At 36.7% G+C, this 25736-nt stretch overlaps 1 long non-coding RNA gene across 1 annotated transcript; it reads left to right on the forward strand.

Moving 5' to 3' along the window:
* Positions 1-2245: 2245 nt before the first annotated feature.
* LOC131506230 (uncharacterized) lies at positions 2246-17875 on the forward strand. The gene is made up of 3 exons (XR_009258812.1): positions 2246-2407; positions 13760-14121; positions 17615-17875. It is a non-coding gene; the product is annotated as an uncharacterized LOC131506230 (long non-coding RNA).
* The last annotated feature ends 7861 nt before the right edge of the window (positions 17876-25736 follow it).

Here is a 25736-nt window from a genome sequence, read left to right on the forward strand (position 1 = left end):
TACCAAACATGCAAACTAATTTCTCATTGCTGTTCATGACTACCAAACTCCAAGAATTGATTTTACTCTCATACAAGCCTCAAAAGAATTAGTTTAAACTCAAGAAAATAGAACTATGAAATAAACCATGATTTTAACAGGATAGATGGTAGAAAAGCTTTGTTTTGTTTTGTTTTGTTTTTATGAGATTATCCACAATGCTTGAAGTTTCTTTGGAACACATCTTGGCATTTTTTTTTATAAGATGCACATTTTAGTGTACATTCATTCTTGCCTCTTTTAGGCAAAAGAAATAAAAACCTGGAATTTCAGCATAATACATTAGGGGTACTAAACTCAAAGAAATCTTTGGTTTACTTCTTGCTGGTTATAAATGGCTGTTAGATGCTAATAAAAGAGTTGGTTGATTGGTCGGCAACTTTCAGAAATATATCATGAGTCAGTTTTTTAACATATCGAATCCTTTTTCCATCCTTCGTAATGCAAACACTACCAGTTATTATAAGCCATCTTTTAAAAATTATTTTGCTACTCAAAATTTAGTAGAGGATTGTTATACACAAAAGAAGGTAGACTGTTAACCTGCATCATTCAGATTAAAATTTACTCCCAGCATCATCATGCAGCCATGACTACACCTACCACGAAACCAAAAAGGGATATGTCCTAAGTGTTTTCAAGATATATCTGCTTTGAGAGAACATGATATAAAAAAAATATATGTAGGATGGCCACCCCTTCGATATTATAATTTGAACATGGTTGATCACCTTGAATGGTTTCAGAGAACTGAACACTAATAAAAGCCTAAGCATGTGATCCTTGGGACAAATGATTATAGGAAAGAACAATTAGGCTCTGGAAAAAGTCCAAAAAGATGGTATTTGAATTTGGTTCTGAGCCCTTCCAAATGTCACCGTGGCTACTGTTTGGGCACATCTCTTAATAGGAGAATTAATTGGTCTAAAAAGAATAAGCTTAAGGTTCTATCTTAACATGGAGCAGGCTGCTTGGGGATTCAGACTGTACATCAGGTTGTAGCTTGATAGTTGGTGAGATTATTCATTTGAGAGACATGCAGAAGCAGACCGGGGAAGCAGAAAGATTGCGTCATGGTGCTCCACGGCATGGCTTTATAATTTGTATACAAGTCGGTGTGAGAGCACTGAATCAAGAAAACTTAATTTTGACAGGTCTGATATATAGTCTATTTTGGCTAACCAAAAGGAACACATACATTTACTACATTAGAGAAATTTCCATTATTTTTCTCTCAGCCATGAAAATCGATTTTGATGTGATTACACTCAGAGGCTGCTTGATGTGCCTCTGACAGCACAAAATGGATAGAGACAGTGGGTGGTATAGAATGTGGGAAACTGTGGCTAAGCTGGACTCTGGCTAAGTGAGAATCATAGGATTCAAATACCAATTAGGATAATTTGTGTGAAAACAGACCTAAGATAAAATAATGGTGACTATGCTATATTTGAATGATAAGGAAAAATATTTCAATACATCAAGTAACCAAGGGTTTTCGCCATTTCGTTTTTATTATAAGCTTTATCTAGAGAAATGCAGGGATATCACCAATTGTAACCAGGGAATATTTTATTTCTTGAATAGAATAATGAACCCTTATTACATGCAAGGCATTTATTTAAGAAATCTTTATGGAGGTTTATATTTGATAAAGAAAGAAGTAAGAATTAGAGACTCTGTGGTTGTAACTGGAAATTTCATTTCTGTTTCTTTTCAGAGCTCCTCTCTTGCTATTTGTGCAACTATCCTTACTTTCATTCATTCATTCATTCAATAAATATTTATCCAGTGCCCAAAGGCAAGGCACTTGACTAAGTATCTGGTACACAAGAATAAATGAAGTAGACAGCTCTTGTCTTCATGGAATGTATAGTCTAACTGGGAATGCATGCGAGTAAAGAGAAATTACTATAAAGTGTGGTAAGTGCTGTAACAGAAGACTAAGTTCGGCCATGGAAGATGAATAGAGTCTATTCAGGGGAGCAATTAACCAGCAATGGGAAACTGAGATGGGGTTAGTGATCTGTAAGGAGGACGGTATCAGGAAGAGGGGATAGCTTACCCAGAGGTCAAAAGGGAAGAGAGTGAATGCATAATAGAAGAAAACAAGATGAAGGGTTTATATTGAATGTAGTATAGAATGTGAGAGGCAGGGGGCGTGCTGATAAGAAATAACATCAGAATGTAAGCAACGGTCATTTAATCTGGGACCGCAGGAGAAAACCATGAAAAACTTGTGTCTGAAAGAGAGGATGTTAGATGGTTTTAAGTAGTAAATATATATGTTTAGACTTGCACTTTAGTAAGAGGACTCTAATTGCATGGAAGAAAATGGATTGGATGTAAACCAGATTGGAAACAGGAAGTAAATTAGGGGACTGTTAAAACAATCCAGGTGGGAGATGGTGGTAATCTTTACAGGAATATGGGCAGTACGTAAGGGGAGAAACGGTAGATGTCAGAGGTTCATGGCTTTTGACTTTTTGTTTGTTCATTTGTTTGGAAGATGAATTGATATAAATACATAGTTGGTTGGATCTGGGGATTAAGGAAGAGTCAGAACGCAGCAAAAACAACTAAAGCCTGCAATGAATGTATTTGAGGCATCTGTAGTTTTTCAGGAGGAGAGACAGTTCCAAAATTCTCCATTTCTTCTTATTAAAAAGAAAGACAGAAACACAGAAATCAAGGAACTAAGGAAGGAAGCTACAAAGAAACAAAGAGCATGTGTAAATTGGGACTGAAGACGAGGCTAAGGCTAAAAGACCAGGAGGAAATCAGCTGCTGGAAGATGAGTGATTTTGATCCCCTGAGGAATCAGCGATAGCAGTAATGCCATCAGGAGATTTTAAGACGTTGGGAAGAGGGACTTCAGCTCCTAGTGCTGAGCCTAGGTCCTCAGAAAGGGCTGAAATGCTCCCAGATTTCTGAATTTCATTGGCTCTTTAGCCCCAATACTTTCCAGCTTTTAATTTACGCTCATAGGTCTGTCACCGATTACGTTCAAACCACAAACACATAACTCAACAAAAGAAAGCAATCCCTTATGTCTGAGCATCAGCAGAAAGACAAAAACAAGAAATTAAACTAAAAATCCCTGCAGCTGTTGGAAATTTCAGGCACTGAATATAGAAGTGCATGCACTTCAGACATAAGCTACACACTTCAGTCTTAAATTTCTCAATTAAAAGTTTATTAGAAATGAACAGATATATTTTTTAATTTTTAAAACATTTATTTATTTTTGAGAGAGAGAAAGAGAGAGAGACAGAGTGTGAGTAGGAGAGGGACAGAGGGAGAGGGAAACAGAATCTGAAGCAGGCTCCAGGCTCTGAGCTGTCAGCACACAGCCTGACAAGGGTGGGGCTTGAACTCACAAATCCTGAGATCATGACTGGAGCCAAAGTCAGATGCTTAATCTACTGAGCCACCCAGCCGTCCCTGGATACATGTATTTTTAACTCCATAACTTCTAAAACTAAACATATAGTGGTTGAAATAAAAACTTCAATTGACTAAATTAAAAAGAATGATTAGAGTTGAAGAGAGAATTAGTGAACTAGAATATATATCCAAAAATGGTTGATAGGAACCAGAGGGGCCCAAAAAGAAAAAAAAAAAAAAAAAAAAGTCAGAAGTATGAATGAGAGGCTACAAGATATAAAGGATAATACAAGTAGTTTTAGCATGTATGTAAGTCAGTTCCAGAAGAGGAGAATAGAAGAGAGACAATATTGAAAGTCGTAATAGTTTTTTTCAGGATTGATGAAAATATAGATCCACAAATCCAGGAAACATCCTACTCCTCAAACAAGATAAACATAAAATTGAAACTGAAACAAATTGCAGTAAAATTACAGAAGAATAAAGACAATGAAAAACCTTTAAAAACGGTCTAAGAGACATTGTAAGTGTTCAACAATGTTAGCTATTTTGGGTGATTGACTTATATAACTTTATCAGACTGCTTCCCTGGACTTTGACAACTCTAACAGCTCATGAACAGTGCACAACTCTCAATCCAAATTAGAGGTTTATAATAAGTGGACTTTTCTTGACTTGGCATAATCTCTTGAGTACTTCTCTGAACTAGGCACGGAGTTCCTTGTTTCTGCATCTGTCTCATTCAGTTCTCTTGACAATTGTTTAAGGGTGATATTGTTCCCTTGAACAAGGGGGATTCTGGGATGTAAGGAGGTTTTGTGATTTGTTCAACATCACACAGCTAAGAAATGACATAGCAGGGACCCAAATCCTGGACTTCTGATTCCAGATCCATTGTCCATCGTGGTGATCCATCTTTTATTCTTTATTCTAGTGACTCCTACATTAAATTATCTTCAACTTAAAAAGTAGAATATAATTCTTTTATAACCATAAAATAAAAATAATTTAAATAATTAAAATGCAGCCAAAGAGAAAGAACAGATGACTGACAAATGAATAATTAGAACATCATTGGAAGCCAGAAGGTAGTTGTAAGATATCTTTAAAGTGTCAAGGTAGGGGTGCCTGGGTGGCTCAGTTGGTTGAGCATCTGACTTTGGCTCAGGTCATGATCTCGTGGTCTGGGAGTTCGAGCCCCGCATTGGGCTCTGTGCTGACAGCTCAGAGCCTGGAAGCTGCTTCAGAGTCTATGTCTCCCTCTCTCTCTCTGCCCCTCCCCTGCTTATGCTCTGTCTCCCGCTGTCAAAAATAAATAAACATTAAAAAAAATTTTTAAGTGGCAAGGTAAACTGTTAATTTAGAATGGTATAGCCAGCAAAATTTATCTTTCAAGAAGAGTGTAAAATAACCATGTGCCAATGAATAAAACAGAGAAGTCAACACAAGAAACTGGATTAAATAAAATTTTAAAGAATATATTGAAGGAGGAGGGAAAGTGAAACTAAAACATGACATGCACAAATTATGCAAGTTAGGGGAATGATCAGTTTATTGGGTCCCATGGCTGTTAAATTGTTATGAAGGAAATTAAGACATTATTTTAGTTTGGACTTTCTAAAAATAAATTTGAATGATAAAAGATAAAGTTATAAAAAAAGAAAATATGAACTCAAATTTTAAAATAGTAAGAAAGATGGTAAAAGAAAAACAAAAATTAAGAAGAGTAGAAACAGACATAATATATCATAATCACAAAGATACATGTATTATACTTATCATGAAACAGAGATTTTAATTTGAACTATATTGTGTTTATAGAGACAACGCGTAAAATAAAAGACATGGGAAGGCTTAAAGTAAAATGATGGAAAAGATATGCAAAACAAATACCAAAAGCAAGCTGACATAATATTTTAATAGGAGAAAAATATATCTTAAAATATAATATAATATATCTTAAAATATATCTTAAAATAAAAATATATCCTTAAAATACTTTTAGGAATGTAAATTGTTATCACATAATGATAAGAGGCTCAATATATCAGGATCTCTAATAATGATATATTCATATGCTCCAAATAAAACTATCTCAGAATAAATATAATGCTGATAAAGTTACTGATAAAAGTTAATAAATCCTTCATCCTTGTGGCAAATTTAACATTTCTCAATTTTTGACAAATTAATCTGAGAAAGGTAATAAATAAAAATGTAGAAAATTTGAACAAAATTATTAATCTAGAGATAATAAGCTTCTATGGAGTCCTGCACCCAAGAATAAGAGGATATGAACTCTTTGCAAACATATAAAGCATTTATAAAAATTATATACAGGATAATAATGTAGGATTTAACAAATTTCAAACTATGGTCAATATAAGGCCACTAAATGAAAAAAATATATTAGACACACACACACACACACCCATAAATAATTCATGTATTATTCTGATACTGTTATGACTAAATGACAAAACTATTAAAACTTATTTAGAGGGGTGCCTGGATGGCTCAGTTGGTTAAGTGTCCAACTTCAGCTCAGGTTGTGATCTCATGGTTCGTGAGTTCAAGCCCTACATTGGGCTCTGGGCTGACAGCATGGAGCCTGGAGCCTGCCTCGGATTCTTATCTCCCTGTCTCTCTCTGTTCCTCCCCCACTCGCCCTCCATCCCTCTCTCAAAAATACATAAACATTTTTTAAAATTTACAAAAAAACTTATTTAGAAGGCAATTTACTTGTTCTCATGTTAAAAAAAGAAGAGCTGAATATTAATGAGTTAAGTGTGAAACTAAAGAATATGGAATAGAAACTTTGACAAAAAAAGAAAGGACACAATAAACTTAAGAACAGAATCAATAAATGCAAAACAATTATAAAATTATTTTGAAACACATAAAAGTTGGTTCTTTGAAGACAAATAAATCTCTGGGAGGATTCATCAAAAGAAAAAGGAGAAAAAATAAACTGTATTAGAAATTGAAAGGGTGACATAACTACAAATGCACAGATATGAAAAAGATATCAAATAAGAGGATTAGTGTTGGGAATTAACTTCTTATTGGGTCACTATGTCACCTAATATACAAAGAGAAGGGGGCTAGGGAAAATATATTAAGATTTGGCATTCGGGGACTTCATGGGCAATCAAATGGTTGTGCCAAATAGCCAGCTGTCATACAGGCTAATAGAAAGATCTAAAGGTAGAGGTAATCAGCAATAGATAAAATATATTAAATTTTTTTTTTACATAAACAAGTCTCCTAAGCAATGTATACCTGTTTTATCATACAGTGTATAAAGAAAATAGTTCATATCGTTATTTTACAAAGAACTGATCCGAAGCTTAGACAAGTGAAGTGATTTCTCCATCGCATGTGTAGTAACTAGCAGAGTATGAATACAAACCTTGAACATAGGTCTACAATCTCTAGAATTCATGTTCTTAAACATTGCCCTGCATTTCCTCCTCTGAGCTGGAGATTGATAGGGTGGGATCCATCATGTTATAGATGGAAATTGATGCCCTGGACGCAGAAAATATTAGCTGGGGGATTTTTTAAAATAAGAAGGTAAAAGGGCTTAGGGCAGAATTCTGAAGATTGCCAATAATGAAAGGGTAGACCAAGGAGAAAGAGAAGCTCACAAAAGAGACGAAAATGAAACGGTCAGAGAAGTATAAGGCAAACAAGGAGAGTGCAGTAAGAGATAAGTCATAAGAAGAGGGCATTTCAAGAAAGAAGGAGCAGTCAATAGTGTCAAACTCTGCCAAGTGTTCAGGTAGATAAGGCCTGGAAATTATTTATTGGATTTAACTACAAGGCCATCATTGCTGACATTGACAAGAGCAGGTTCAGCAGAGTGGGGGAAGTTGAATCCAGATTTCAGAAGGTTGTGGAGTGAAAAGGAGAAACAGATGTGGAGACAAAATTCAGACTTTTCTGATATGTTTGGCTGTGAATGCGAAGAGAAAAATATGCTGGTTACTGAAGGAGAACGTGAAGATGATATTTTTTTTCTAAAGAGTGTGTGTAGATTCTGATTAGAAGAAGTGAATATGGTCATAGAAATTAAGTATATAGGAATGAGGGGATAGTTTATCAACTACTGTTATTGTCCTTATTCTTCCAACGTCTATAAATATTAACTTTTTCGATTCTCACCACCACTCTATGCAATAAGAATATTTCTATCCCCCATTTTACAGGTAAAAAAGAGTATGAAGATATTAGGTCAAATGCTTATTGGTCATTCAGGCAATTAGTGAGGAGCCATAGTCAAATCCAAGCTGCAACTGTTCCCTTAGACAAATTATCTATGGATAAGTTTCAAAGCAAAACCTTTGAAAAGGAGCCAGAGGGACTCTGGAAACAAGTTGAGAGGCGAGCCTTGGATAGGAAGAAGGACACTTCTTACATTGCAATAGAAGGAAAGAGGCAATCTTGTACAGAAGCATATTATTGAGGTTGTGGTAGTTCAGGAGTTTCCATATAAAGGATTCTGTTCTTACTGTCAAGTTGTCATTTAAGGACATCCATGAAAGATGAGTGAGGTGATGGGGTTAGAGATTTGAAAAAAAAAATGGAGATGGTTTATCACAGTGCCAAAGAGAAAAGGGGGAAAAAAGAGCTTATTGTGGACACAGTAAGACCACAGAGCAGCTATGTATATTGGTGACTACAAATTAGTGATGATACCAGTGTGCAAGATTGTGTGTGTTCCCTCGAGCAGTGTTTAAAAAGCTCAGGGCATTAGTTTTCAATGGGGGTTAAACTTTGCCAGGTGGGAACAACAAAAGGGACCCAGAAGAGGGAGTTACTGACAAATGAGCAAATTTAAATGATGGCAGTTGGAATCCAAGCTGGATAGGGAAGACAGTGAAAAGAGAAATGGAAGTGAAGACAGAAGAACCCCAGGGCAGTGGTTCTTTAACCTGCCTGCACCGTACTTAGGCTGCTTAATAGCAAAGTTCAGAGATTCTGAAACAATTGATCTTTGATGGGACAAAAGGCATCCACACTTTCTTCATGCTCCCAGGGTGATTTGAATGTACAGCCGGTTACAGTCACAGACTTGGGTGCTCCAGCTAGGTAGAAGAAGAGATCTAACAAGAGTTGTGCTCAGGAGCTGAAAGAATGGGAGGTCAAGGAGAGAGAGTGAAGGCGCTGAGTTATTTATTTCGGAGAGAAGGTTTTCCCTGAAGAGGAGGAAGTCCAAGTAATAGCCATGTTGTGGCTTTTGGCCAATATTGGATGCATTCTCTCTGTCGCGTAAAAGTCACCCTGGACCACAGTAGGATTTCAGATGGAAAGGCATTGTGAACTAAGGGCCAAAGTCTGTAGTTGAATAAGAGGATTAACCCAGATGTTTGTGGATGATAACCAGGAAGAGGAGTATAGAATGATTTAGCCAGATGGCATGTGTTTTGAAGTAGCAGGTTTAGGTTTTATTTTGTTTCCTTTTTTTTCTTTATGGAGATGAACACATAGAGGTCATACGAAGCGTGTTGGAGTGAGTTGGATACTGAATTCATACCTTGAGATCTTCTGCAGGAGTGTTTGACAGCACCTGCCACTTACGAAAATGGAACCCTTTAGGAAGGACCACGTTGTAATTAAGATCAGGTGCAAAGAATAAAAGAGCAGGCAAAAAGGTTGATGTTGTAACATAGCTTTCTAATGAGATAGAGGATTAATAGGAAAAGAAAGCAAATGAAGTGGAATCAACTAGAATTATGTAGAATTTAAGAAATTGAAAGGATGAGATTCTCTTGGAAATGTAAATAAACAGATTTAAATATTGAGTGTGGTGCAGTCACATTGAAATCACAAAACAAAAATGTACCTTACCACTAAATTATTCCCATAATACTTTAAATTTTTTTTTTCATGTTTATTTGTTTTTGAGAGAGCAAGAGACAGAGCATGAGCGGGGGAGGGGCAGAGAGAGAGGGAGACACTGAATTCGAAGCAGACTCCAGGCTCTGAGGTGTCAGCACAGAGCCCGATGTGGGGCTCAAACCCACAAACCGTGAGATCATGACCTGAGCTGAGGTCGGACGCTCAACCAACTGAGCCCCCCAGGCACCCCTCTAATCATTCTAAAAGCATTTCAATCTGTTGGTAATTGTTTTTCACTTGATTCTATTCATTTGTCTAGGGATATAATATCATTAATACATAATTATTTTTTTTCTTCTTTGCCAATATCTGTGCATCCATTTCTCTTTATGTTGTTTCACTATTTAATAAAATGCTTCTTTATTGTATAAAAAGTAGTCTGTATTCAAAATGTTCATAAGTGAACATTTAATTTTTATCAAAGTGTTTTGAGCAACTTTCAAAATATTTTTGAACAACTGATTATACATGCATATGATATATTAATACAAGCAATGTAATATTATATGAACAATGTAATAGAAGCAATACAATGTAAGCGGTGTAAGATAAGCCCTTGAATTTTTTAGACCCAGTCCATTTCATCATCTTATATTACATCTTTAACATTATATGAGGCCAAAATTGATGGTGTTTCCCTGAAGATTTTCACACCTGTAATCCTAAACAAGGTTGCAGCATGGTATTTTGAGGGTTTGGGGATCAATCTTTTCTCCACTTCATAAACTATTTTCTATGTTCTGAATCAGTCTAAATAGCATAAGAATGATCCTGACGTATCTTTCCCACAAATTCATCTGAATCATACTTCCCTGGCCACATTTTGTGGAGATATGTTTGGTTTGTCTTTTTAAACTGTACACTTGTTAGATGTCTTCATGTGATTTTCCTGTCTTAAGTTACTTTTGATAATTAATGTATTTTTACATTCTACGACAAGTTTCCAATTTTTTTTAACGTTTATTTATTTTTGAGACAGAGAGGGACAGAGTATGAACAGGGGAGGGTCAGAGGGAGAGGGAGACACAGAATCTGAAACAGGCTATAGGCTCTGAGCGGTCAGCACAGAGCCCGACGCGGGGCTCGAACTCACTGGCCGTGAGATCATGACCCGAGCCGAAGTCGGACGCTTAACCAACCAAGCCACCCAGGTGCCCCCAATGTTTCCAATTTTTAATTCATAGTGATTTTACATTAAAAATAATACTGCCTATAATTTTAATCTAATCCTCTTTTATTCATAATGTTTCATAGTTGTGATTTCTTCCAAGTTTATTTCCTCTCTTTCAATTGACATTGCCAAGTTTGACTATTTTTTTAATCATCTTTATATTTATGTTTCCATTCTGCTACCTTTTGGGTTTCTAATTCATGCGTTTCTGTTTGTATTTCTTATTTTTAATTCCTTTATCCTGCTTTACTCATTTAATGTTTGTTTTAGTTTGTTGTGAATACTTGAGTTGCATGTTGAATTCTCTCACACCTAGTATTTCTTGCATAAAATATGTGCATTTAGAGTCATAAATTCTCATCTAGGTGGAGATTTGGCTGTATTCCATTAATGTAACATGTGGTACTCTCACATTGTATTCTATATAAATGCTATGACAAATTTAATTTCTGCTTTGACCTCAAAGTTCCTTATGATATTTTTGTTTATTTTCCAAGCATTTTTTATAAAGATAAACTTTTCTTAATAATACCTAGTTTCATTGTATTATTTTCAGGTAATATGACCCATTAACTAACTTCTGAAATTTGTTGAATTGTTTTTTCTTAATTTTTGTTCAGTTTATAAAAGATCTGTGGTGCTTAACAAGGTATATTTTCTCTTTGTAGGTTAGAATGTGTGGTATGTAATTCTATCATATGACATAAAAATACTATCATATTAGGGGTGCCTGGGTGGCTCAGTCGGTTGAGCATCCGGCTCCGGCTCAGGTCATGATCTCACAGTTTATGAGTTCGAGCCCCACATCAGGCCCTGTGCTGACAGCTCAGAGCCTGGAGCCTGTTTCAGATTCTGGGTCTTCTTCTCTCTCTGCTCTTCCCCTGCTCATGCTCTGTCTCTCTTTCTCTCTCTCTCTCAAAAATAAGCATTAAAAAAATTTTTTTTAATTCTATCGTATTATACAATAAAATAATAACTCCATCATATGATAAAATAATATATAGTAATATATAAAGAATTATATAACTATAATATCAATTAATATATAACAGAATAATACGTAGTATATACAGTCTATAGTACAAATTCATGACTTTCGTATCCAGATTAACTTTTGCTAGCAAGATCTGTCAAAGACACAGGTAAGTACGTTAACTCACATTCATGTATTTTAACCTCTCATACAAATGTTGAGACAACTTTATTAAGTATCACATATTTATATTATTGTGAATTTGTAGTACAGTAATTCATCATTTCTGTAAAGACCTATTTTGGCTTGTAAAATGCTTTTTTGCCTTGAACTTTATTTGACTATTAATTGTGTGAACTCTGTTTACTTGATATTTACACTTACCTGACAATATGTTTGCTCATTCTTTGTTTTTAATCATTTAACTTCACCTATATTTAAGCGTTTTATTTTAAATTCAAATCATGGGGCAGGCCTTGCAATTGTCATGCCCCACACAGTGCCAAGACTCCAAGACTTTTCCCTGAAAAGCCTACTTGGTCTATTATGTCATCTTTTGAGATTCTTCCAGAAGGTGAGCTTTCCTTACAAGATTCTATTTTGTCTACTCCACCTCCAACTGTATTCTCTCTACTTCAGTAGCATTTTTCTCAAATAATATATATTATTGCATTCACATTTTTGTAATGTTATTTATTTATTTTGAGAGAGAGAGAGAGAGAGAGAGAGAGAGAGAGAGAGAGAGAAAGTATGGGGCGGGGCGGGGGGGTGCAGGCAGAAAGAGAGAGAGAGAATCCCAAGCAGACCCTGTGCCGTCAGCACAGAGCCCGACCTGGGGATCAATCCCATGACCCATGAGATCATGACCTGAGTCAAAATCAGGAGTCAGATGTTTAACTGACTGAGCCATTCAGGTGCCCTGCATTCACATTGTTATATATGCCTTCCCATAGTAGCTCTGTTTTCCTTGAAGACAGGAACTGTAAGTTGTTGTTGTTGTTGTGTGTGTGTGTGTGTGTGTGTGTGTGTGTGTGTTTTATCTGAAGTACCCAATAACAGATACTGATAAATGCTTATCAAATAAATGGAGGTATAAATGAGTAGATGGAAGTGTCTATAAGCAACATCAGGAAATGATGAATTTTTTGCCCTCAGAGGAGGTATTCCAATAATGATTAACTTGATTCTATATATTAAAAATGAGAAAGAGGAACACATATAGAAATATTTTATTTATATATGTGGTTTTAATTTTTATATATGCTATTTATATATACTTACATGTAATATAGAATACATAGCATATGTATGTATATACATGCAAATGAGGAGAGAGACTATATATAGTTATGTATGTATTCTGAGGTGTTTTCCAACCCAAAGAACTTTAAGTGAAGGAGAAATATTTGTATAGTGAAGTTTTCTTTTATGTCTTAGAGAACAAAATTATCAGGAAATCTCTTTTTGTTTCCTATAATATTCCCCTTAATCCTCTTATTCCTATTTTCTAGAGAAACAGATTTTTTTTTCTTAAATGTCAAGTCATAAAAATGTTCTGCTTTATTATTTTCTAAGCCATTTATGAAACTAGGGCACTTCAATTACATGGGAGACAAAAAAAATATCCTTATTGGCAACTCATTAAATTTAACTTATTATGCTAAGATGTACTTCCTAAACAAGTTCCTATAGTTTATAGTCACCTATTCAGATCTTCAAATAAAGTAAATGAAAAATGCCGACCAAGTTCTATAAACATCAAATCGGAACGGAACATTTTAATAACCAATGGATACTGATTTTATATTGTGTAACTGTACTACTCTTTAAATTAAAAATACTGCTGAATGTTCTCTGAGATGCCCATGGGTATGCTTTCCTTTAACAGGAATTTCCCTTAACAGGAATTTCCCTTAACAGGAAAGTTTTACATTTTAAAATCAATGGGGTTATGTGGAGTATTTAAGGAAAAAAGAAAATCACCCCAAGATTATGCTTTTCATACTATTTTGCAAATCACTTCGTAGTTGAATAGGAATTTAATCATCCAATATTTTTGCATACCCTGCAAATGTATCCTTTTACATTATGAATTATCACATATTATGCACTTTTAGGCTATTTTTGTGTTAACCAACTGCTTTGGAGTTTTCTTCCATCGACTTCGTTCAGCATACTTGGGAAGACATAAATAGAGCAGACAGCTCTTTGTTTGCCTCTCATTTGCTGGTAACTATAATCTAATGGATTTCCACTAACTTTTCTTGTTTCTTATGTTGACCCAGGTATGCATTGTCTGGCACAGGTGATGGATAACGTACTCTATTTAAAACCTTGGAGCAAAAGATGCTAGGATGCTACAAATCATAGACCTTGTGATGCTATGGAAACAACCCTTCTGTGCCCTAGCCCTCGTGCTTCACCAACTGTGTGAACTTACGTCGTCTCCTTAATCCTGAGTCTCCGCTTCTTACACAGATATAATGGGAAGTCTGTACCAGAGAAATTAGAACCTTAATGAATACAAGGAGAAATCTAATGATAGGCAGGTGGAAGTATTCTTGGCAGAGTGGAGGACAGAAGCAAGCACTGCGAGGTAGAAATTTACCGGGGATATTAATCAACAAGCTGAGCAATGGAAAATAAGGTAGAACATGTCACTTTGGGCCAAATTATAAAAATGTGAAATGTCACATAAGTTTTCTAACCTGGCTTATTTATATATTGATGTTAGTCTGATCTTTTTTCACACTTTGGTTCTGTTTGCCCCTCACTTTCACCTATATATTGTTTGACTTTTTCTTACTCATTTTCACTTTCTTTGGCTATATCCTGTTTTTGTGGATCTTGTGTCTGTTTTCTTTCCTGCTTTCTCTGTATTCCATCTCCAAAGCTCTGATGCCTACCTTTCCTTGTATATAGAAGAATTATAAAAAGTATCATGCCATACTTAATGTCCAAAATATGTTGTTACTGGATTTTAAAGTATTCTGCCAACAAAATTCCATGGATTTATCTAGTACTTCTATGTAATGGACAAGTAAATAAATATACAGCTTACTGTGTTGGCTTTGCTGAAGGCAAATCTATCAAATGAGAATGTCTGGAGAGAGAGTAATAATGTTTTTATTCGTCAATAAACTCACCAATCCATTTATTCATTAAATTGATATTTATTGAGCCCTTTCTGTGTGACAGTCAATGTGCTAGAGGGTTGAGACACAGTCCCTATTTCTCTAGAGGCTTAAGATCTAGTATGTAAAACAGACAGTGGACAAGTAAACACAAACTTAAACATATAATTATAAATTGTGATATGCTATATCGATGCTATGTGCTTTATAGATTTTATAAACAGCTATGATAGACTACCAGAAATGGACATAATTTATATTAGATAGTCAGCACAAGGCTTGCTGAAGAGTATGCTCTTAATTATAGGCCATGGCTTTAACTTCAAGACAAGTAGTTCTTTGGAAAATAGATCTCATTTTGGCAACTCTAATGACTATTATCTTTGATGTCAACCACTAATTTAAAAAAAATGAGTGATTCTTGGACTTTTAATGTCATTAATGGGTTTGATTCAATTCAACTTGTTGTGGAAGTGTATCAGGATACATTTTAGTATGGAGTTCTGAACTTGAAATAGGAAAATACATCTATTTCTTGCTTTAACTTAAGTAAAAATTCTGACTCAAGACCCCGAATTTTTCCTAAGGATGGATAACTTGCCATACCTTTCTATTTAGTCTTACAATTCGTATTTGAATGACAAAAATATTTTATGAGAACAATTGAACAAGGATTTGAGCTTCTATGTGCTCGCAATGTATTTATATTATTTCTGTTTTTACCACAGTTCTGCAAAGTAGGTGAACACACCATTTTGTAGATGAGAAAACTGAGTCTAGACATTTTAGTGACCCTCCTAAGATCAACAATACAACAAATAGTAATGCCAAAGTTAAAATAGTTAGCCAACTAAATTCTTAGCCTATACTGTTGGTACTCTGTCTGATTTCTAAGTACTTCAAATTTTTGTATGAACTCCAGAAATGACTATTGTAGGTTGAATTCTATTTCCCCCAAAATATGTATCGAAATCCCGACTCCTAGGACCTCCAAATGTGACCCTATTTGCAAATAGGGTCACTTGAGATGTAATTTGTCAACGTGAGGATATACTGGAGTAAAGTGGGCTGGTGTTCTTATAAGAAGACCACGTGAAGACACAGACGCATGAGGAGAGGACATCGTGTAACAACACGATAGACATTGAAGTGTCACAGCCACATGCCAAGGGTTGCCAGCAAGTCACCCGAAGCAAGAAGAAGCCAGAAGACATTCTTCCCTACACATTTCTGAGGGAACATGGCCCTTACCTCTGATGTAGCTGATGTTTTGGTACAAAGTGAACTAAGAAGAGAGGAAAACCAAGTAATCATATTTCAAGTCCTTTCTGCATGGCTGAAATCCCGGAGAAATATCTTCAAGTCAAATGCTTCTGGGGAGACTACCGATTTATGGTCCAGGTTCACCTTTATATGTCTAGTCTGAGAACATGGCAGCCCCTGCTTCAACCCTGCCAGACATGTCTCTGCAATAGACATCTCTGAAGTTACCCTCGTTGGGAATGACAGATGCAGGACGTGACTTCTTTCTAGTCTAAGGCAGAACCCTAGGTCCTTGCTTGTGAACGTGATCACACTGGGTTCAAGCTAATTTGCTTTTTGTAAACAATACATTATTTTTGAGGGTTGGTATAGCAAATTCTCTGTTCAAAAGTCATTTTCTCAAAAAGCCCTTTCCTGACCACCTCTCTCATTCTCAGCTACTGTCAGTTCTTATTCCTTCATTACGCCTCATTTAACATTCTATTTCCTTCCCTTTCTTTCCCTCACCTTTCTCTTTCTCTCTCTCTTCTCTTCCCTTCCTTCCTTTATTTCTTTGTTTCTTTATTTTCTTTCCCTTGTTTTCGCTAACTTTATCTGATTCAGAACTGAATTCCTAGCACCTTGAAGAGTGATTGGGTCCAGGAGACTTTGCTCAAGAAATATGGGTTAAATATGAAAATAGTTGTAAATGTGCATATATTTGGAGGAAGCTATAAAACACAATTATGTTCTATGTAAATTATAAACTTCCAGTAACATTGCTTTATAGGGGGTTGGATCAATAAGACTAAGAAGAATTCCAAACAATCAAAAAGTTATGGGTTTATATCAGCCATAACATATTCACAGCGAAGGTGAATTGTGTAACACTTTATGAGCAACATACATGAAGTGAAAATTTGATAAGCCAATGGTAAGAATCTAATAAAATAATGTTATTCTCTTTGAAAAAGAAATGTCTTCAAACCTGTGAATAGGTACAATGTTTAAGCGAAATGCGAAAAGTGGGTACCCTTGAAAGAGGACAGTATGTTTCAATATGGTTCTTACCTTGGGCTTCTATATATGTAAAAGTATTATTCTGAGAAGGTTTCAAAATGCTGCCCAAATGGCACAAAACGGGTTAAAACCCCTCACCTATCATGACCTGTGCTGATAGTGATGGGCGGTCCCAATGACTTACAGCTATGACTCTAGTTAACACATAAGACTGAAGTCAAGTACTGCAAACTGTTTTGATAATTTTAAGTGAAAGATGTAAAGCAAATGGATAATATGCTATTATTGTCAGTTTGAAGGGTATGCTTTTGGAAATTACAGCATTTTTCCCAAGTAGTCCTGGCTGAGATGGAGGTCCTCTCTGTCCTCTTGTGTCAAGTTAGACTTGATAGATATTTCCAACTGTTCATTAAATAATATCTAAATCATAAAGCAATAACCATCATATGACTCTCACATAACTATCTGTTTCTAGAAGAATTATAGCACTGATGGCTTTTAATGGCCATTTACAATGCCAGAATACTCTTAGGTGATCTCCAGTGGAATCAGTCCAAATTGGTTACCCAGTGGAATTGATCTTTAGTTAAAGGTCAAATACAATTTTACCTTCAAAATTGAGAAGACTTGGATGTGAAGGTTGCCTCTTAATAATAATCTTTAGTGTAAAATTCACTCTCTATTCATTTTTTTAAATCTTTAGATCGAAGAAGAGAAATAATACCATTCTTTTCCCACCCCCAGTATTCAAAAAGGATTGTCAGATTGACACGAGGACTATCATATGGAAATTCAAATGATGACTTTCATTCCATACAAAGCTCTTTGAAGAAAGCATCTATGGAATTATAGCAAATAAGACTTACTAACACTTCACTAAAGATTTAAGTTTACTCACCTAATCAAACACAATTGCTTAATAGACATAGACACCCCCACTAGGGCTTGACTTTTTAAAATTTGCATTGCAGAGTTAAAGAATGCATTTTCCCCCACCCTGCAGAATAAGAGAGTAAAAGAGCTGGCTAAGCTGATTGAGCATGTGTCCACTTGTTTTCTCTAAATCAATCTGTTAAATAACTTACTGCTGTGGAATGATAGAAACTAGAAGTCCCTCCACACAGAAAAAAAAAAAAAAGTGAGGAATGAATCTCAAGCAGTCGTTTTGATTTTAATATGTCCATTACTGAGATCCTAATCTTCCCACCATCCTCCCTATAACTTACTTTCCTCTCAGTTTTTCCACATCTTTAAATGGCAAATTTGTCTCTGGTTATTTCTTTTTCATACATCCCAACTCACAGCAGTTCTTCCTGCTTCAAACCTTGACATTGAGAACCTCTTCTCAACACTGCAACTTGAATAATCCTATTAAAATAAAAAATGGGGCACCTGGGTGGCTCAGGTGGGTAAGTGTCAGACTACGGCTCAGGTCATGATCTCACAGTTCGTGGGTGCGAGCCCCGAGTCGGGCTTCGTGCTGACAGCTCAGAGCCTGGAGGCTGCTTTGGATTCTGTGTCTCCCTCTCTCTCTGCCCCACCCCCACTCATGCTCTGTCTCTCTCAAAAATAAATAAAACATTAAAAAAATTAAAGTGAAAAATAAAGGTAGATCTTGCCACTCTTCCACCCAAACCCTGCAGCAACTCTCACTGGGCACTGAGTGTGAGCCCAGTCCTTATCATGGCTTATGAGGCTTGTGATAGCCTGTAGCCTGTTATCCTCTGATGTCCAGTCTTAATACCCTGTCCCTTACTGATATCCTTCAGCCCTACCACCTTCTTGGGGTTCCTTAAGCCTTGGGGCATGTGTCTACTCTAAGGACTTTGTTTTAGCTCTTCTCTCTGCCCAGAGAACTCTTTCCTCAAGTATCTGCTTAACCGATTCCTGCTCCTCTCTCAACTGTTTCCTGAAATGTCATCTACTCAAGGAGGCATGTCCTGACCACTTATTACCCTAATTCACCACCGTTTCCTTTCTTCACCCAAGCACTTTTTTCTGACAGTACTTAACAGTAGGTAATGTACTATATGTTTTATTTATTTGTTTGGCTTACTGTTTACTGCCTACGTATCATTATTATGTTTCAATTTCTGAGAGTAGAAATCTTTGTTTTGTTTGCTGTGCTATCCCAGAAACCTAGCATAATGCTTAGTCCATAGTAAGCCCTCAATAAATATGTGTGGAATGAATGAATCCATTAGAAAATCATGTTGGCTCTAGTTTCAAAATATGTTTTAAATCTAACTATTTCATACTTCGTTATCAACAAATCCATTGCCACTAACTGAGTTTGGGGCATTGTTTTGTTATCATTCTCCTGGATTGTTGCTACTGAGTTCTTAAACAAGTTTTTTTAAAGATTTTTTTAAGTGAAAAAAAAAAAAGACACCCAACATGGGGCTCGAACTCACAACCCTGAGATCAAGAGTCACATGTTCTACTGATTGAGCCAGCCAGGTGCCTCTTAAGTAACTTTTATTTATAACTTTGCTTGCCCTCCTTTATTCTAAAATACACACCCATGCACATAGATAGGCTGTAAAACAGCCAGATGCAACAACAAATGTAAAATGTAAGTCAAATTGTGTCACAGCTTTAAACTTTCTAACATCCTTTTTTTCAGACTGAGTAAAATCAAAAGTCTCTACAGTGGCCCTTGGGATCCTGCCGGATCTGTCTTCATTTTCTCTCCTCTCCTCCCTGACGTATCCTATTCTATCATACTGGCCTCCTCATGGCTCCTTGAAAATACCAGGCCCATGTGTGATTGGGCCGTTTGTGTTTGCTCTTCTCTCTGCCTGGTATGTTCATGACCAGAAACCTTCATGGCTAGCTCCCTCACTTCTTTCATTTGTGCACTTAAATGTAATCTTCTCAGTGGAAGCTTCCCTGGGCATCCTGCTTTCAATTTCAACCTCCTTCAACATTGCTGTCCCCCTCCCCTGCTTTATTTTTCTCCATAATACATATTGCTATACCTCACATAGGTTTGCACCCGTATTTTATTCATTGTAATCTCCAACTAGGATGTAAGCTTCACAAGGGCAATGGTTTTCATCTATTTTGTTCACTGCAAAGTCCCCATGGTCTGGAACAGGGCTTGGCACATGGTAAGCACTCAATTAATAATTGTAAGGGGGGAAAAATGAAGTATGTACTCTTGGCAATTGGAAATGCTCAAAGGAAATGCATATGTATTAGTCAGTGTCTCAGCAAGAAACAAATGGCACATTCCAACTAATGTGAGCAGAATTTAATAAAAGGACTATTTACAAAGGTGAGGTCAGCGTGTAGGGAAACCACATAGGAGAGTGTTTTATCCCCCAGGCCAGAATCAATGCCATCCCTGCCAACCTCCCAAACAGAAAACTAGAGACCCTTTGATGTGGTCAACCTCCTAGGCATCAAGCAAGAAAGAGAAGAATGTCGAGTGGAACTAAAGGGCCAAATAGATGATACTCAGAATAATAGCGTTGGTGGATTCTTAACAGTATGACTGACTGCAAGAGAGTCACCCACACTCCAACCTCTCTCCATATTCTCTCTATATTTAAAATTCCTTAGGATTTACTCACAAAGTACCACTATTTACCAAACTAAAGCCTAACCCATGTTCATCTTCTAACACTTCTAAACACTTCTGACCTTAGGTGCCATCCCATGCAAGACTTCCTGGGTTCCTGGAGACACGGATTTCTGTGGTGTCACCGGAGGAGGACTCATTTAATAGGCAATTATGGTGGAAAGTTGATGACTTTGTGAGCAATTGTAGATGACTTTTACAAACAAGCAATATCAAACAGTTGAAATAATTGGGAAGAAAATAATTAAGGCAAAGTGCTAGAGCATAACAGCGGGTCACTTTAGATAATGTGGGGAGGACAGCTCTGAAGAAGTGCTGTTAGATCTGAATGATGAATAGGAACCATATCTAGGGAGTGCCGGAGAAAGAGCGAAGAGAGAGTGTTCAGGTGAGTTTGGGGATGAAAATCTCAGTGAACTCACAACACAGTAAGCAAGGGAAATTGGGAGAGGAGGAGATGAGGTATAAATTTGGACAGGAACCAACCAGATGATTTGTAACTTTGCAGGCCATTGAGGAAGGAATGGACCAAGCCAGTGGAGGGCTCTGAAACTGAGAATTACACGATGTCGTGTACATTTAAAAAATATTCTCTGGTCAATCTGTGAAGAGTTCTGCAACTCTTCATTTTTGTTAAAATGTGACTATAATTTTTTTTCCATCACCATCCTTCCCACATTCATGTATCACTTGTTTTAGCTGTTGCTTGAATGACAATCATTTCAGTTATTTTTTTGTTTTTCTTCAAATTTCTATATTTTATTTAAATTTATATCAACAACCTTATTTTATTTTGATTTCTTCTCCATGTTATCTCTTTTTCTGGAGCTATCTCTCTGAATGTTTCCACCTTTGATAGAATTGTTGGAGAGCTCTTTGTGGCAGTTCAGTTTCTCCCAGTTGTTTGGATATCACACATCTTACTTCTCTTCTTGTATGCAATTAATTTGTAGCATTGACATTTAACACACATAGTGGTTAAGAGCATAAATGCTAGAGACGCGTGGGTGGCTCAGTCAGTTAAGCATCCGACTTCGGCTCGGGTCATGATCTCACAGCTTGTATTTGAGCCCCGCGTTGGGCTCTCTGCTGACAGCTCAGAGCCTGAAGCCTGCTTCAGATATGTGTCTCCCTCTATCTCTGCCCCTCCCTGCTCACACTCTGTCTCTGTGACAAAACATTAAAAGAAAATTCTAAAAAAAGAGCATAAATTCTAGAGCTAGATATAGATAAAGACATAACCCTTGTTTGACCATTTACTACCTGTGTAGTCTTGGGTCAATTACTTAAACTCTCTGTGCTTCAGTTTCCTTACCAGTAAAGTGGAAATAATAGTACATAGTTCACAGGCTTATTGGGAACATTGCATTAGTTAATACATACAAAGCTAGTAGTACTTGTAGAAGTACTATCAGTGTTTATTTTTGCTTTTTAATAAATGTTAAGGCTTTGTAGTGGGTTAAACGGTGACCTCCCAAAAGGTATATCTATCTGTGAATGTGATCTTATTTGGAAAAAGGGTCTTTATAGATATAATTTATGTAAGAATCTCAAGATGATATCATTCCAGATTAGGGTGAGCTCTAAATTCAACGATGGCAATCTTTACAAGAGACAGAGAGACATACAGAGGGAAGGAATCATAAAGATGAATATAGAGATTGAAGTGATGCATCAACCAGCCAAGGAAGATCCAGAATTGTAGGGTGCCACAAAAAACTAACAAGGAGGCATGGAATAGATTTCTCCCTTAGAGCCTCCAACAGGAACCAATGCGGTCGACACCTTGATTTTGGATTTCTGGCCTCCAGAACCGTGAGAGAATAAGCGTCTATTGTTCTCAACCATCCAGTTTGTGGTAACTATTATGGAAGCCCTATGAAACTAACACACACATTTACAGTGTTTTAAAGTATTTCAATTCTTCCCTCAAACTGAGGCAAATTTTTGGCTTGCTGTTACGCCTGTCTCCAATGCTTGCTGTTATGGCCTCCAACGCCATTCCACGTTATTGAAATTACCTGGGACTTTTACTTTCATTTTATTATAATTTTGTGTTAGGCCTCCACATTTTTATAATCCTTCTCTAATGGTTACCTTAAGATTGACAACCACTGTATGAATAGTTATTTAGATGGTCATAAAATGTACAGATGTCTTATTCCATAATATTCCTTGAAGCCCATTTCTTTTTCCTCCTGGGATATTTGTTCTGGAAGAATGTATCCCAAAATAATTCATTAAGAAAGAGTTTGAGGATGGAAAATGTTCTTTCCTACATATGTAAAAATGTCTTTATCATGTCCTCACACCTGAATGCTGTTTTGGCTGAGTACAGAAAATGAGATTCAAAGCATTCTTACCTCAGAACACTGAGGCATCATTCCCTCATTCCGAGCCCCCTTTGTTGGTGATGCTGGTCAGATCCTCATTGCATTTTAGGTAATCTATGTTCATCTCTTTTTTGGTTTTAGAATATGTTTTTTTTTTTTCTTTCTGGCACTTGGTGGGCTTTTTAAGTCTTTTGTTAGCTCTGAAAACAAACTGTTTAATTTCCTCAAACAAGGGGTGTTAAGTGTCCAGGCAGGGTATGTGGATGACTGCTTCTCTGAGTAGGGAAGTTCCCTGTCATGTCTGTCTGCCTTTATCACATGCCCATTTTTAGGGCTATACAGTTACTTCAAGATTTTTTTCCTGTGAGAAAATGTTTGAATCAGATGCTTTATAATTTGAGAACTGATACGGAAGTTGTTTCTGAAATAATTCCCAGTTGATTTTGTCCATTTCCAGATTCTTCTTCCAGATTCTGTCCCCTCAGATCTCTTAGCACTATCTTCACATTCTTTTTGATAACACTTGTTTTGTAAGTCTTCGCTGACACCTGATGATGTAACAGAGCCATCTCTGGGCTTCTCTGCCAATGTCTAGAAATCCCTACCATTGTGGTGTACTAGTGACACTTGTCCTAATGTTCCAAGGTTACTATGAATTTATTCTTATATTTCTCTAATAATTCTGATGTCGTTTGGAAGAAAAGAAAGTGAAAGAAGGTTTTTGGTCAACCATCTTTTTTTTAAGTTTATTTATTTATTTTGAGAGAGAGAGAGAACAAGCAGGGGAAGGGCAGAGAGAAAAGGAGAGAGAGAATTCCAAGCAGACTCCACGCTGTCAGGACAGAGCCCAATGCAAGGCTCAATCTCACCAACCATGAGATCGTGACCTGAGCTGAAATCAAGAGTTGAATGCTTAACCGCCTGAGCCACTCAGGCACCCCAATACTGTGCTGGGTAAGTCTTTTATGCAGGCTGCTCAGATGGATACCGTTGGATAGGAAATTAGGGGGAGGAACAAAGTGATGTGTCAGAAGTGGTATTCAAACCCACACCTCCATTTGGAGACCAGAACGCCCAGTGCAGGGAAGTGAAGCTTGAGTCTGGTGCCTTAGACAACTCGGCCATCCTGACACTATGGCCAACCATTGTGAATCATCACAGAGGTGGATTTCTGGGAGAAGTTAATGACTCAAGTTTAAGACATATGCAGTATTCTAATTGGAACTGGTATATGGGCCTGAAACTGGGAGAGAGGTCTAAGTTAAACACTGGGGACTCTTTGAATAATAGAAAATAGTGGAGATCAAAAAAGCAAATCAAATTATCAAGAGAGAACAGAGAGAATATGGCCAAGGATAGACCCTCAAAGATATATGACCTCCATAACTTTAAAAGATGTATTTACAGTTTTAATATATATTGGAAGTTCACAGTATGTAAAGCAACATGTAACAAAAAGGCCATATGTAAAAGATAATGTGTTCCTAATTTTTTTTTCTGTTAGGAGATTTTAAAAATATAAAGCATGTGGCAAGTGGAGCCCCAACAATTAGGTTTACAAGGTGTGGTGGTGGTACACCTCCCCCAACCTAATACTTGTCCTGAAAAATGGGTATGCAATACCTAGACTAAACTGATACATGTGACATGTAATTTACACATGCTAATGTTCTGATTATTATCACTAGTGTTATTATTATCATCACATTTAAGACAGCATGGCATATACACTTCCCAACATTTATGATGCAAGAATTAACAGGTGAAAAATGCAGATCATGGAGGGATCATGGGTGTCCATAACAACATTTTGCTTTTGCTTTTAAGTTCTTTTTCCATTTATCTCTCCATTTACTTAAAGATTTGGTCTGAGTGCCAGTTATTCAAATGTGATTTAAGAAGGGGAGAAATTTTCATGTTTGTGATTTCTGTAAAGCCTATCTGCAGAGCCCAAGATCAATAGAGGAAATGCAGCTGTCTTTCCTTTCCTGCTCAATTATTTACACAATTTTGGAGGAAGGTGACACAATATCAACATATTTGAAAGCGTGAATTCACTAATTTCCAAATAAAATTGCTTAAACTGCCCAGAAGAGTGTTAAGGTTCTTCCACCAGCAACATGAGTCAGTAACACTGCCAAGTATCCCATATTTCATGGAATTATTTAAAGTAACTTTCTGGGGGCACCTGGGTGGCTCAGTCAGTTAAACATCCAACTCTTAGTTTCGGCTCAGGTCATGATCACGATTTCATGAGTCAAGCCCTGCATCAGGCTCTGTGCTGAAGGCATAGAGCTTGCTTGGGATTCTCTCTCTCCTTCTCTCTCTGCCCCTCCCTCACTCATTCTGTCTGTGTGTCTCTCTCTCTCAAAAATAAAATAAACTTTAAAAAATAAGAAGTGAAAAAAAAAAAAAAACAAAGGAAGATCGTGGCCCACATCCATTTTCCCCCATAGACCTTCATTCATTCCACAAAGGTCTTTTGGCACCTGCCTTGGGATGGGTCGTATTATTGGCACAGGTGTTCCGGATGAAAAAGACACCAGACAAAGTTCCAGCTCTCATGGAGCTTCCATTCTAAAAGGATTTCAGAGACCATAGACAGGCAAGCAAATGACAAACAGGCAAGCAAATGACAAATGCCATTTGAGGCCATGATAAATGTCACAAAGAAACTAACCCTGCGAGTGGGACAGTGTAAAACTATACTATTCTGATAGGATTTGACGATTCTCTGTGAATGTCTGTGTTTTCCAATTGGTGTTTTGTTTGTTGGTTTGTTTTTCTATTTTACTTCTAAGTTCACCTGGGACAGGACCATAGCAGTAAATACCAAGGAAGGACTCTGAAAAGAAGAGGCAGGAAAGAGCCTCACTGTGTCAAAATAGAGGTGCTCACAAGCTGTAATCACATCCACTGCTCAGGAGGAGGGACATGGTGAAAGCAA

This window comes from Neofelis nebulosa, chromosome 3 (assembly GCF_028018385.1).
Source record: "Neofelis nebulosa isolate mNeoNeb1 chromosome 3, mNeoNeb1.pri, whole genome shotgun sequence".
Lineage (NCBI taxonomy): Eukaryota > Metazoa > Chordata > Mammalia > Carnivora > Felidae > Neofelis > Neofelis nebulosa.